Genomic DNA, 13,623 nt, shown 5'->3' on the forward strand with positions numbered 1-13,623 from the left:
TGTCCTAAGAATAAACATTTAGATGGATAAAGCAGACTGTTACATTAAAGGATAATTGTGGCTTTATGTGTTCATTAAATATACTCATGAAATCAGGAACATAATTGATGAATAGACATTAAATTTTCATCAAATATAATGATGGATTATAACTAACTTCATCCTTCCTGTTACTCATTTGTACTATTGGCCAAAAAAAAAAAAAAAAATTGGCTGGATAAGAAAAGTATACCATCAAACTAAAACCAAACCAGAGCACAAATTCCTGGCTTTGACTCTTGTTTTCCTTGCACAAATGGTATTTTATTACCTAAGTCTTTATTTTGAATTTAAGTTTTTTTATTTCTGTACTTCACTGTTGTACTATGACAACAAAATGACACCTGTGTATCCAAGCATTCATATCAACAGTAAGATGTAATTTATCATTCTACCACTGCTATAGTATTAAACTTCTTGTAAAAGACATTGGCATATAAGGGTCACCAAATGAATTTCTACACTTTACCCTTAGATAATCTTAATTTCCATCAGTAATACTTTATTAACCTAATTGTTAATAGACTTATAAATTATTGGAATGATGGGATGTGTACAGAAGAAATCATTCAACTGAGTTACACTCTAATAATTTCTATAGTAATCTCACACTTACCAGTAAGGAATTGTCACCATATTTAAGGGCTAATTATTGCTGTAAGTTACAAAATAATAAAGTTCTTTTCAAAATAATAGCTCACTTATATGTGAAAACTGTCCTTTCCACTTATACAGAAGAAAAATATATTCAGGAACCTCTTTTTGGTCTTGTTATGTCAACTGTACAAAAATGTATATATTAAAACTAAGATTTTAAGTCTATTAAAAACAAAAATGTCCTACTTTATTTTTGCATTCCTAGGATTTGAACTCAAGAGTCTCATATTTGCTGGTAGGTATTCTACCACTAAACCATACCTCCAGCTCTTTTTGTATACTGCTTGCTTTGAGATATGATCTCACTTTTTGCCCTATCATGTGCCTGGACTGCCATACCAACACATCTAGCTTATTCCATTGAATCTTACAAATTCTTTTGCCTTGGCTAGCTTGGTCCTTGCTAGCCTGGAACCTTCATCCTCCCAATCTCAGTTTACTACGTAGCTGAGATGTCAAGCTAATGCCACTCTGTCCAGCTGCAAGTTGAGTAAGATGCTTAAGAGTTTTTTGCTTGGGCTAAACTCAAATTATGGTCCACCCAATTTCAGCTTCATTAATAGCTAGGTTTTCAGGCGTGAGCCCCTAGTAGTTCTGAGGATTGAATTAAGAGCCTCATACTGGCCAGGCAAATGATTACCACTTCAGCCACAGCTAAAGACCTGGGTGCTATCCCTGTGCTCTTTTGTTTAAGGCTAATGCTCTACCATTTGAACCAGAGCTCTACTTCTGGAGTGTCTCTCTCTCTCTCTCTCTCTGTGTGTGTGTGTGTGTGTGTGTGTGTGTGTGTGTGTGTGTGTGTGTGTGCGTGGTTGTATGATATTTGGAAATAAGAGTCTCATAGACTTTCCTCCCTGATCGAATGGCTTCAAATTATGATCCTCAGATATTAGCCTCCTGAGTAGCTACGATCACATGCTTGAGCCACTGGTGCCTGGCTCATTGGTTATTTTTTAGATAGAGTCATACTTTATGCCCAGGACATCCTGGACTGCAATCCTTCTACTTGTGCTTTCCCATGTCACTGGGGATGACAGGTACGTGCCATTGCACCCAGCCATTGGGCTTCCTCTGTAGCTTAGATAACAGAAATGCACAATCTCATCCAACCATTGGTTGAGAAGGAGTCTCATGAAATTCTATGCCTGGACTGATCTTCAACAATGATTCCTGGATCTCTTCTTCAAAGTAGCTTACTGCCAAGCTATGCATTTTTATAATTAATTATGCAAATACTTTAAAACTCTTGCACTAGTGATCTGAATAAAGAGTTGATAATATATAGTTGATAATATATATATATATGAACTATTGCACTAACGTATAGTATAGATTAGCTTTTATTTATTTATTTTATTCCGGTCGTGGGGCTTGAACTCTGGGCCTGGGCGCTGTCCCTCAGCTCTTCAGCTCAAGGCTAGCACTCTACCACTTGAGCCACAGCACCACTTCCGGCTTTTTTTTTTTTTTTTTTTTTTGCTTATGTGGTGCTGAGGAATCGAACCCACGGCCTCAGGCATGCAAGGCAAGCGCTCTACCACTGAGCCACCTTCCCAGCCCTAGATTAGCTTTTTATACTACTAATACAAAAAACTAGAAATCTCTCTTGACCATCTTTTTATAGATCACACTAGAGGGACAAATACCAAAAGAGCTTATAGGAGCACTTGGTTTTAAGCAAATGGCAGGGTAATTGTGTTGTAATCCTTCACATACAGAGTAAAAAAAGTAAAAAATATGTACTACTACAAAATACGAAGGGGGAAGTGATATCACTTATTGCACAATACAACTAATAACTAGTGTCAAAAAACAAAAATCTCTCAATAAACATTTCAAAATACACAAAGTAACTAAAGCTCAAAGCCTACCCAAAAATATGCTAAAGATTTAAGAAAATGCACTAGTTTAAAAAAAAAAAAAACAAGAAAATGGGAACAAGGACAACCAGTAAAACAAAATAATAGGGGAAGAAATTCAATCACTCTTCAGTATATACTATGTGGAAAATGAACTGTGTAACTTGTGGAGAGGAATGGGAGGATGAAACTGGGAGCAAAGGAAGAGGTGATAGTGTCCAAAAAAAAGGAATGTTCCAGTTGCCTCTCTGTATAATACCTTGAGAATCACAAAAAAGTTATATTTTAAGATATCCAAAAGACAACATACTCTTTGCCTGGCCTATTTTACTGTAAGTCTTTGATTTTAGCATTATCAAATAACATCAACAACAACAAGAGAATACTGGAACTACCATTTATCCTTTAGTCAGAACAGATATTTTTTATGGTGGTGTCTTTCCATTCACTTAATGCCTGGCAGTGTACATTAAGTTTTTAATATCATAGAAAAATGTGGTTCTTCCATGAAATTCTTTAAATTCTTCCTAAACTTTTCAAAGTAGATGTTTTTCTGGATGGAGACAATCAACAAACCATTACCTATTTTCAATACTGAAGATTTACAGAAACTTCCCAAAAGTTATATTTTGGGGGAGGGGTGGTTTGATAGACTTGGGAGGGTAGTAATGGACTTCATTACTACCCTTTCTTTGTTTCCTACTGTTGTGTATTGCAAAATGTTGGCTCACTTGAAGTAATGGATTCATGACTAGATCTTTCTATATCTGGCAGAAAGCAAGAAGTGTCAATACAAATTGACTCTGGATGCAGTGTAAATTATTGCTAATAATGTGAGGAATTATTTTTATCAAGGTATCAAAATGTCCAAGTTGGTCTGGGAAGGTGGCTCAGTGGTAGAGTGCTTGCCTTGCATGCCTAGGCCCTGGGTTCAATTCCTTAGCACCACATAAGCAAAAAGAAAAAAGCTGGAAGTAGCGCTGTGGCTCAAGTGGTAGAGCGCTAGCCTTGAGCTGAAGAGCTGAGGGACAGTGCCCAGGCCCAGAGTTCAGGCCCCACGACCGGACCCCCCCCCCAAAAAAAAAGGTCCAAGTCTTCTTTAAAAATAATTCCTTAAGGGCCTGGGTATGGCTCAAGTGGTGGAGCATCTGCCTAACAAGTGCAAGGTCATGAGTTCAAACCCCAGTACAGCAAAAAAATAAAAATCCTAAAGAAGCTGGGTACATGGCTTATACATGTAGTTCTAGGTGTGTGTGTGTGTGTGTGTGTGTGTGTGTGTGTGTGTGTGTGTGTGTGTGTGTGTGTGTGTGTGTGTGTGTGTGTGTGTGTGTGTGTGTGTTGGTCCTGAAGCTTAAACTCAGGGCCTGAATGCCCTCCCTTAGCTTTTTTGCTCAAGGCTAGTGCTTTACCTCTTGAGCCCACAGTTCCACTTTCCAGCTTTTTTTGTGTAGTAGTTTATTGGAGAGAAAAGCCTCATGGTCTTTCCTGCCTGGGCTGTCTTCAAACTGCAAGCCTCAGACCTCAGCCTCATGAGTAGCTAGGATTACAGGTGTGAGCCACCAGCACACAGCCAGTCTTAGATACTTGAGAGGCTAAGAATGAGAAGAATATGGTTTGAGGCCAGCCTGTAGAGAAAGGTTTGTAAAGCCCTTTCTAAATTCATAACTCAGCACAGTGGCATGTTCTTGTCATCCCAGGAATGAAGGAAGCCCAAAATAGGTGGATTGAAATCTAGCTCCCACCCCAAGCAATAAGTGGGACCTTATTTTAAAAAATAACCAGTGAAAAAAAGGGCTGAAAGGGATGGGTCAATGGTAGAACACATGCCTGGTAAACATGAGGCTTTATGTTCAATAATAATAATAATCCCTGAAAAAATATATTCAAATACTATTCTTTGAGTTTTCACAGGGCTCTCAGAAGTAGAAGCAATGCCAACTTCTCTCTCTGCTAATAACTCCATATGGACTGCTTGGAAAGGAATATACAACTAGCTATGAAGTTTCACTTGCTGTAACGATGATCAGTGCGAAAGGAGTAAGTTCTTTCTTTATCATGAAGACTTGGAAAATGTGAATGATGATTTCAGAGTACAATGCCAAGTCAGCACTAAGCCCCTGAATCACAGAATCACACTGAGGAATGGGAGGTGAATCAATATAATAGGTCAGATATCCATAACTTTCGATAGGCCCCTTGAGAATGGCCTTCTTCCTGAATGGGAAGCATTATGAATATCTTATTTGGTCCCCTGATGGCCTGTTACTCATATATCACAGAAGCAACAATCAAGCTAACTCAGAATGCATCGACACTGTCTGTACAAAGAAAATAGAAAAATTCAGCTGAATAGAGTAAGACTGGATTGCCTGGAACTACTCGATGGGTAAATTGCATCCTGAAAATGTAGTCACTCAATTGAAATTTGCTTTTCGCGTTCTCAGTGGAGAGTATTAAAAGTACTTACCATTAAGTATTTATAAAGCTATTAGGGCCATGTGGACTAATGTGGAGCTCTAAACATGAAAGGACAGAGAGCACTACCTAACCTGTGGTTAAGCGTGGCTCCACAAGGGATGCATTTTGACATAGGAGAAAAAGCAAAATCTGGAGCCAGTCAAACTTAGGCTTAGGTCACATCTCTGACAATTAGTAGTTGGCTGATCATTGTTGTTCTTTGTGCTGGTACTGGGCCTGAACTCAGGGGCTCACACTCAGGCATAGCTTTTATTGCTGAAGACTAGTGCTCTAACTACAACTACAGTTTCATTCCTTTGTTGGCTGATCTTTGTAGATATGCTTCAGTTCTGTTAGTCAAAAATTCTGACGTCACTGGAATATCTTTATGAATATTAAAAGAGTTAGCATTTCTCAAACATTAGCTCCATTCTCTTATCTGGTCTAGATATAAATATGAAATGACCACTATTGTTAATTTTCTCCTCACAACTTCCTTTTATAACCAAGATTAAGATTGAGGACAAATATCCAACTATTTCCAAGAATTGTTGAGGATCACAGTAGAGTAACATTGCATATTTTTAAAAAGTTTGCATGAGAGCTGGGAAGGTGGCTCAGTGGTAGAGCGCTTGCCTTCCATACATGAGGCCCTGGGTTCGATTCCTCAGCACCACATAAGCAGAAAAAAAAAAAAAGCTGGAAGTGGCACTGTGGCTCAAGTGGTAGAGCACTAGCCTTGAGCTGAAGAGCTGAGGGACAGCGGCCAGGCCTAGAGTTCAGGCCCCACGACCAGACCAAAAAAAAAAAAAAAGTTTGCATGAGAACAAGATACAACTGCTTCAAAATTGTGAGCAAATAGTATGTTTTCTTAAGCCACACTGTTGACATAAAAGAAAAGGTACTAATTCAAAAGACCTTTGAACTGTGTTCTGATGTATTTCCTCTAGGGCAGTTGTATGGACACATTTTGAAAGTTACACAATATCTAAACTTGCAGGGGTTCCATATTTCAATTAGGCTTGATATACATCCTATTGATTTATATATTTCCTCCGAATCTACCAGCACCAGCCAGTAGTTTAGCCAAAACAGTGTTATATTCTTAGTCTTGGAGGAAAATAAGCTAATCTCATGTCAGAAAAGCCTCTGGTACCAAGACTTAAAGTGTTAACACTCTCATCGGTATTTCTATCCAGAAACCCACAGAAATCTTTTCTTTGAAACAGGTAGACAATTCCATTATCTGCAATCATGCTAACCACATTGTATCAAAAGAAGTTTTGTTTAAGGAAAAAGCAAAATAGTTTAGTATAGAGAGGGAAATTGTAGTAATCTAAAGATCTCCTGTATCAACTGCTTAGCATCCTTCCCAAGGAATTAAAGCTTTCAGTTGCTCTAGAAGATGCTTTAATTTGCAGAGGGGATACTGCATGAGGTATCAGAGAATTAGTAGATTTCATAAATCAGAAATACTGCAAATAAAATGTGCTTGAATTCAGTGGTCTTTCTGTGAAATTTCTCTTTGTCTTCTTCCATATCTTGAACTTAGGTCTTTTTTTTTCTTGTTACTTTTTTTAAAATTTAAATTTCATTGTACAGAGGAGTTATAGTTACATAAGTCAGGTAATGAATATATTTCTTTTTGTTATATTTATTTATTTTTAAATTTATTGTAAAGGTGATGAACAGAGGGGTTACAGTTACATAAAATAAGTTCATAATTACATAAGGTAATGAGTACATTTCTTTTTAAACACTGTTACTGCCCTCCCTCATTTTCTCCTGCATTTCTTTTTGAACAGTGTCATTGTCTCCCTCATTTTCTCCCAGTTTTCCCTCTCCCTCCCCACTTCCCTCCAAGTAGTATAGTTCATTTCCAACATAGTGTCTAGTTGGTTTCACTGCTGGATTGTTTCACTCTTTGTCCCATTGCTCCTGTGCTTCCCTCCCCAAATCAGATAAACTTATATACATGACAAGCATACAGAAATAAAAAACAGTGACAAAAGGGAATAAACCAAAGGAACAAAGATAAAAAACCTAAAAACAGTATGTTAAAAAAAACTCTTGTTTCCATTTTTTAGAGTTCATTTTGATAAGTATCATTTTATGTGGTCATATGAACATAGCTATTGAGCCCTTGTGTTCTTCTGTTAAGATTGTCCTCCTTTGTTCTTACTGCATAAATGTTTAGTGTTGTTTAATTAACCATGTCCTTGAATTAGTATTTACCTTTTACTATACATTGTATTTGCTTGTAGATTTATTGACATATTCTAGTTATTACAAAAGGGGAAACCATGCAACCTATGTTCTTTTGGCCTGGTGGATGAATGGGTCAAGAAAAAATGTGGTACACACACACACACACACACACACACACACACACACACACACACACACTAACAAATGGAATTCTATACTTCAGGAAGAATGACATTGATCCATTGGCAAGAAAATGGAAAGACTTGGAAAAATTATATTAAGCAAAGTTAGGTCTTTGTTTTGTTGTTGAATTGCTTAGAATAAATCACCCACGAGACAGCATTTGCTGTTATACATTTTTTTCTTTGCTTTTCTGTGTCTTAAAGCAAAGTTTAACAAGTTTGAAACCAAAAAGAGCCTCTATTGTTTGGGAAGGGGGGAATAATTCTTTTTTTAAATGTTTTTTATTGTAAAAATAGTGTACAGAGGGCTGGGAAGGTGGCTCAGTGGTAGAGTGCTTGCCCTGCATGCCTGAGGCCCTGGATTCGATTCCTCAGCACCACATAAGCAAAAAGAAAAAAGCCGGAAGTGGAGCTATGGCTCAAGTGGTAGAGCGCTAGCCTTGAGCTGAAGAGCTGAGAGACAGCGCCCAGGCCCAGAGTTCAGGCCCCATGACCGGACCAAAAAAAAAAAAATAGTGTACAGAGGGGTTACAGTTACATGAGTAAGGTAATGAGTACATTTCCTATTGAGCATTGTTACCTCCTCCTTTGTTTATCCCCTACAATCCCTTCCCTCCCCACCTCCACAGTTCCTCCCTCCCCCACCCCAAGTTGTAAAGTTCGTTTTTCAACATAGTGTCTTGTACATCTCATTGTTACAATGGATAACCTGTATCCCTATTTAAGCATTTTGTTTTTTCCCTTTCTGTCCCCAAATTGGAGAAGTGTATATACAAGATGCAGGGCACCGACATCAAACACAGTGAAAACAGGGGTTATACCGTGGGGGAGGAACATACAAAGAAACAAAAAAATCACATAGTACATTATAAATACGTTTAAAACAATAGCAAGAAAGAAAAAAATATTTGTGTCCCTATCTTGGGGTTCATTTCGTTTAACATCATCTTATATGGTCATATATACATAGCTTTTGACCTTTTCTGCTTATCTTAGACATATACTAGTTATTGCAAATAACTAGACGTATGTTTCTTTGGGCCTAGCTTACTTCACTTAATATAATTTTTTCCAAGTCTTTCCATTTCCTAACAAATGGGGCAATGCCTTCTTTCTGATGGAGGCATAGCATTCATATATATATATATATATATATATATATATATATATATATCTCACATTTTCTTGATCCATTCATCTACTGAGGGTCATCTGGGTTGGTTCCATATCTTAGCTAGGGTAAATAATGCTGCAATAAACATAATTGTGCTGGTAGCTTTAGTATGGCCTTGTTTGTGATCGTTTGGGTAAATGCCCAAAAGTGGGATTGCTGGGTCATAGGGGAGCTCTATGTGGAGTCTTTTGAGGAACCTCCATACTGCTTTCCAAAGTGGTTGAACAATTTACACTCTCACCAACAATGCAGTAAGGTTCCCTTCTGTCCACATCCCCTCCAGCATCTGTTGTTATTAGAGTTCTTGATGATAGCCCTTCTCACTGGGGTGAGGTGGAATCTCAATGTTGTTTTGATTTGCATTTCTTTTATGGCTAGAGAAGTTGAGCATTTCTTCATGAGTTCTTCATGCCATTCTTATTTCCTTTTCAGTGAAGTTTCTCGTTAAGTCTTTAGTCCACTTGTTGAAGGGGTGGTTGTTTCTTTGGGGATTTGTTGTTGGGGGATTTAGTTTTTTGAGTTCTAAGTATATTTTAGATATAAGACCCTTGTCCGTTATATGGCTAGTGAAGATCTTCTCCCAATCTATGGGCTTTCTATTGACCTCTCCCAATCCACAGGCTTTCTATTGACCTTGCTAGCTATGTCCTTTGCCATGCAGAAACTCTGTAGTTTCATGCAATCCCATTTGTCCAACCTTTCTTTGATTTATTGTATTTCTGGGTAAGTGTGAATAATTCTTTCTTACTGTAGTTATGTGGTATGGGAATCTATCAGAGCTGCCTCAAAAGAAACCAACACAGTCATAGTTCCTGAAGTCTAGATTGTTTGCAGAAGAAGGTACCTCTAAATACCTGAAAAGAGCCAACCACATGAGGGAAAATATCATATCTGAAAAACATTTTAAACAAAAAGAGCTGTGGAGCTGTGACCCCTGGTAAGTGCAAGACCTTGAGTTCAAAATCCAGTATCACCAAATCAAACTAAAATCCTACCAACCTCCCCCTCAAAAAAACCACTTAAATCACGATTCAACTAGTCATTATTAGCTGTGAAAGAAGGAAATCAAAAGCCATGGTATGTGGGCAGTCTTGAGAAGTGGGAAATGGGAATGAATTATCTCCTAGAGATTCCAGAAAATAATGCAGTCCTGACAATATCTTGATGTGAGCCCAGTGAGAACCATGCCAGATTTAGGACTATGCAACTGTGAAATAGATTTGTTATTTTTAACTACTATGGTAGAGGATATGAAAGTACCAGCTGATTTTTCCAAATGAGAACAAGCTAAAGTTGCAGAGCTGAAAAGGCCCTTGTAGTCACTGGTGTGTCAGGTGGCACACCCCACCGAAACAAATTAGAATTGCTCCAGGATGTGTAGTGTTTAGGGTCCAGTCAGGGAGGGAGAATAAAACACAATGGAAGGCTGCAGGAGCTGCACTGGAGGAGTCTCTAGGAAAACATATCATTATGTAGGGATATGAGACAGTTCTGTGGTACAGTGACCACCTAGCATGCACACAACTCTGGGTTTCCTCTCCAGCACAATTTGATTATAAAAGCAGTGTACAGACTGTATTGAGTTAGCATTCAAAGATGATGCCTCCATATTTAACAAGAAGCTTAAAACCCTAGTCTAAAACAGCAGCTAAAACAAGTACAGTACTTATTGTATTGCTCACTGTCCTAAGCACCTTGTCTGAATCAATTCAATGACTCTTCACACTAACTGTAATGTCAGTGCTATTATTAACAGAGGAACTGAAAACTTAGGTAACTCATCCAAGGTCACAGGTCAATTTGATGCAAGATATACTGGTTCTGTGTATGAGTTTTTAAAAATTTTATGTTATTGTCAAGTGCTGTACAGAGAGGTTACAGTTATGTGAGTAAGGCAATGAGTACATTTCTTGTCGAGCATTGTTACCCCTTCCCTTGTGTATGAGTTTTGACTCCATTCTGTAATACTTCTTATAAAAATTCAAATACCTTTGCTGGAATTTTAGAAGTAGAATCAAAGTTTGTGCTCACAGAGAGCCCAGTCTCTTCCAGAGCTTAACTTTTGCTTTGAGATGCAAAGATACTCATTCTCCTATGGAAGAAATAATTCCCATAACAGTGTTTCTAGCAGATATAGCTTCTAAAAAATGGCAGTGTATATATTTTTGGGGAGGATTCTATTCACATCCATGATTCTAGTAAGACTTTGGGTGTAGCCACATTTTATTGAGACATTTAATATGTGTTAGGTTGGTTTCAGTAATCAATAAGCTCAACACCAGTGAAGCTGATATTATATCATTATGAAAAGTAAACTTTCAGTGTCATCCATGCATTTGGTAATTCATCAAATATTTAATAAAAGGAAAGTGAGTACAAGTCATAATTCTACATTCCTGGAATACTGAAGTGGACAAAATAAATGTTCTTACTCTTAGGAAACTTACTTTTTGTTTTTTTGGCCAGACTGAAGATTGTGCTCTACCACTTGATCCACACCCCCAGACCTCTTATAAACGTTACACACACACACACACACACACACACACACACACACACACACACACACACACACTCTTAGGGAAAAGCAACAGTAACCAAATAGATATCTGTTTTATTTCAGATGATAGTAAGTGATAGGGAAAAATAAGAATTGGGGAAAACAGTGCAGTAGAAATAACTGTAAATTTTGGATGTGGAAGTTAAGTTAAAATGGATTATCTGAGCCAAGATCTAGCTAAGATAAAGGAGCATGTGTATATCTGGGACAAGAAAATTCCAATACAGACTTAGGAGTGAATGAGAGCTGGCACACTATGGGAGCTCATGTATTTATAAAGCAATGTTCATGAAGGAGACAAATAGAGATAAAATGAGTAACAGGAGGGCAGATGATACAGGGCCTTCAAGTCATACCTGTGCTTTGAGTTGGAAGATTGTGAATGAGTTGATCAGGGGAATGCCAAGATCTAATGTATTTTTCTAAGCCTTCTCCAACTGATGTCTTGAGCATATACCCTGTGGAGGAAGAAACTATTAAAATGGAAGAAATCATAGTTTCAAGACAAAGAGAAGAATCAGTAATGACTCCAAGGGTTATCCTGAGAAATTGTTTTCTGTTAGATGGGGCATCATTTCAGAGGAAGATCGGGAATCTATTTTTGGACTTTCTAAGTTTAACATTACTCTTAGACATTCTAATGTAATTGCATATTCGAGCCTAGAGCTCAGAAGAGAAGCCAGAGTGAAGATACAAGTTATGAGTCATATGCTCATATAGAAAGGTTTTAAAACCATAAATAAATGAGATCACCCAAAGGTGTGATCTAGTCCTACTAGGGAGTAGTAGCCAGTGGAGAAAGAGTAAAGACAGTGTAGTGCAGTGTTCTGGAAACCAGTAAAGAAAGCAATTCAAGGAATGACTCAAAGCAGAATGTATTATTGACCTCAGTATAAGCTACGTTGTTTCCACTTGTTTTCTATTTCTTAAAATATCATGACAAAATTTAAGCCTCTTATAATTCTTGGGTTAGAAGTTTGTCATCAGTTTCACTGAGCAAGGGCAAAGTATGAAAAGTGTTAGTGTCTTTCAATGGCTCTGAAGGGAACAAGAAGCTTGTATTCATTGGCTTCACCCAGCTTCCTCCATCTTTAAAGCTCATCATTCTCTTCCTGCCTCTCTTTCTCCCTCCCCTCTCACTTTTCTCCCTCTCTTTTTCCCTCTTTCTCCCCCTTTTTTTTCTTTGTCAGTTGTGGGGCCTGAACTCTGGGCCTGGGCTGTCCCTGTGCTCTTCAGCTCAAGGCAAGTGCTCTACCGCTTGAGCCACAGTGGTTCCTATTCCTCTTACATTAACTTCCCTGTCTCTTAGCCCAAAATTCTGGAGAGTTCTCTGATGTCAAATGACTGAGGAATAGGAAATTTGGTCCTGGTTTACAGGTGGTTGTATTTGATATTTGAGCATCCTCTGAAGTGGGTAGCTGTTTTCCCTTTCTGGGACAGCCATGAAAAATAGCAGAGGAAAGTCCTCCCAGTGTACCTGGATATTCATTTTGTTAGAAGGAGAAATGGCTTGATGTCCAATTATCTATCAATTCATGGTTTGGATGAATGATTAAAAATTGGGAAGGAACACGAATGGAAAATTAGTGAGAAGGCCATCTAGGGGAAAGACATGTAGGTAGGCCTCTCAGATTGAAAAAAACACATGAAGATATTTGTGTTTTGTGTGAATTTTCACCAAGAATTGACCTGAGATAGGAGAATTTTTAATTAGGGGACCAGAATGACCCATTCTGTGGAACAGCTTCTTTCCCTCACCACCTCTCTGGGTTTGGAAACAGGGATGGTAGGGAAGGAGGTTGTGCATTGACTCAGAAACACGCGTCTCTATTCAGCAACACCTACTTTAGTATGACCCCAGCTGAGTGTTTAATCTACTAGCAATAATATCAAACTAATTCCCAATACAACATCATTCTGTGGAGTGATCCCAGACCACTATCTGGGGCAGGTTGAATGCACTGAGACCATTTTCATCATACAATAGATAATATTTTAATCTTACATGTTTGCATTTCCTACATGCAATTCTTCTGCCAATTCTTCTGTGTGGATTTATATAATGCCTTATATACTTTCATGGTATAAGCATAATAATATTTCTGTGGTCAAGGAACTCATTAAGCACAGCAATGAGACTGCTGTTATAGAATTTACTGGTCTTCCCCATTATCCTGAATCAAAGGGCTTGCTAGAACACAGGAAAAGTTTATGGAAGAAAGTTAGTTACAGAATCAGTTTAGGTGGCAGTACTTTACAAGACTGTAATCATGTCCTCTAGAAGATGAAATCAGCAATCCAGTACAAGAGGCTGTTTCTACTATGAGTTTAAGAATTAGGGATCAGAAGTAAGAGTATCACTACCCCAATGGTGGTGTGCAAGATACAGGAAAGCTATCAGCAGAGGGAAAAAGGAAGTGTCTACCAGGAGTTCAGAGCACTCTCCACCCTGCTCTGAAGGTCTAAGGTCCACTGGCAGCTGCTGAA

The sequence above is a fragment of the Dipodomys spectabilis genome, unplaced genomic scaffold, assembly GCF_019054845.1.
Source record: "Dipodomys spectabilis isolate Male_0828 unplaced genomic scaffold, ASM1905484v1 ptg000009l, whole genome shotgun sequence".
Lineage (NCBI taxonomy): Eukaryota > Metazoa > Chordata > Mammalia > Rodentia > Heteromyidae > Dipodomys > Dipodomys spectabilis.